This window comes from Herpailurus yagouaroundi, unplaced genomic scaffold (genome assembly GCF_014898765.1).
Source record: "Herpailurus yagouaroundi ecotype Mexico unplaced genomic scaffold, PumYag 190, whole genome shotgun sequence".
NCBI lineage: Eukaryota > Metazoa > Chordata > Mammalia > Carnivora > Felidae > Herpailurus > Herpailurus yagouaroundi.
This window is the reverse complement of record NW_024412421.1, coordinates 31,347,543-31,349,298: the sequence shown is the minus strand read 5'-3', so window position 1 is coordinate 31,349,298 and position 1,756 is coordinate 31,347,543.

The following is a 1,756-nucleotide window of genomic DNA, read 5'->3' as shown; positions in this document are numbered from 1 at the left end:
GCCTTTGTTCCCTTCCTCTCTCTGCTACATACCTCTTGAGCAATCAGAGTAAGGGGGGTGGTGGCCCAGCGCCTCCAAAGCTGACTTCCCCCAGACCATGGCCAGCAGCCGCTGAGCACGCGCTCCTGGCCTCTCCCACGGAGGGTCACTGTGCCTCTCAACCACTTCCTCCCCACCCCCCCAACTCCCCTTCGTTTTGAAGAGTGGTAGAAAAACAACAATGCCTCCCCTGAAGCAGGGGGAAATTCTGAAGCCAGATTTGGGGGCTCCTGATGCCAGGCAGGGAACCACTGGAGGGCACCGGTTCCTCCCCTGAACCTGAAAGGCTGCGTGCCGGGGAATTTTCTGAGGCTCTCCCTCCATCAAATGAAAAGCCAAATGCCGAGGCCTGTGGCTCCGGACGGGTTTGGGAACATGCATGAGCCTGAAACCGGGCCTGAACTGCTTCACGGCAACCAGCGATCCTGTGTGAGGAAGCTGTCTCTGCAGGTACTGCACCAACCTGCCCACAGGAAAGAAAAAAATAGGTGTTCCAGGCACGTCGGACCCAAAATTCAGAATAAGAGTCCTCATGTGCTTCAGGGATTAGGGAGGGGGGAGTGGTTTCGAGGAGTAGGGCTTCTTCTGCTAACTTTTCCCCCTCCCCATTCCTTGGAGCATGTGTCACGGCCTGTGACACACTGCCAAGGGAACATGGATGCCGGAGAAATGTCTACACACGCTACACGTTTGTGACATGCCATGTAAGCGACACCCTGTTTCCTGGCTGGGTTTTCTTGGCACAGGTGTGGGCAGGCATTGAATTCTGCCACCAGCACCACAGCCACCACGGCCACCCCCCCCCCCCCCCCACTGTGCTTAGTAAACAGGATCGCGGCTGCCCCAGGGGGAGTGTGCATTCTGGGGAAGACCTGCCACCTCTCCACACAGGACGGGATCCCCTCAGCAAGGCTCAGGCCCAAGCAGAGCTGGGGCTTTAAACTGCCCTTGTTTCAAAACACAAAGCATCCTGTTCAGGCTCCGGCCTGCCGCCCCCACCCCCTGCGACCCCACCACCACCACCGATGTCTTTCTCCACCTTGCAGATTTGATTTCAGAAACAGATCCATGACTTCCCTGCCTCTCATCCAGCTGACCCAGTCCTAGCCATATATTTAAAACAATAACAATAACAAAATAAAGCCAGCAACAAAGAACACGTACACACACACACTTCGCAGACAATGCAAGACCAGGGCCCCCACAGGCCAGCTTCCACTCTAGAACTTGACCTCCCCTCGGTGGGGAGGAGGCAGTCCGGGACCCCTATCCCCTCCCCCTCCACTTCCAACCTCCCAACGTGCGAATGAGATTTTTCAGAAAGGGAAGCACCCGGTTTTGCCTACCAGCCTGGGCAGGAAAAAAGACAGTAGAGCCCAGAGAGGCACTGCTTGTGGAAATTCTTCGGGTTTTGGGGTTTCGAGGTTGTTAGGTTTCCTTTCTTTCTTTTTCTTTCTCTTTTTTTTTTTTTTTTTTTTTTTGGTTGTTTTGTTTTCCCTTCCAGGGCAGATCCAGATGGGCCGCGGGTTTTCAGAAAGGGAACCCCCACCACCACCGGGGCCCAGCCCGGATCTATCCCACGGTCCCATCCGGGAGGTCCCCAGACGCCCAGGATGGGGTGGGCCACATCCTGTGCAGAATTCAGAGGGTCTCCGCGAGCCCGCCCGCTGGGCACCGGCCAGCCCCGAACACAGGCCAGCAAAGGGGGAGGGGGGGG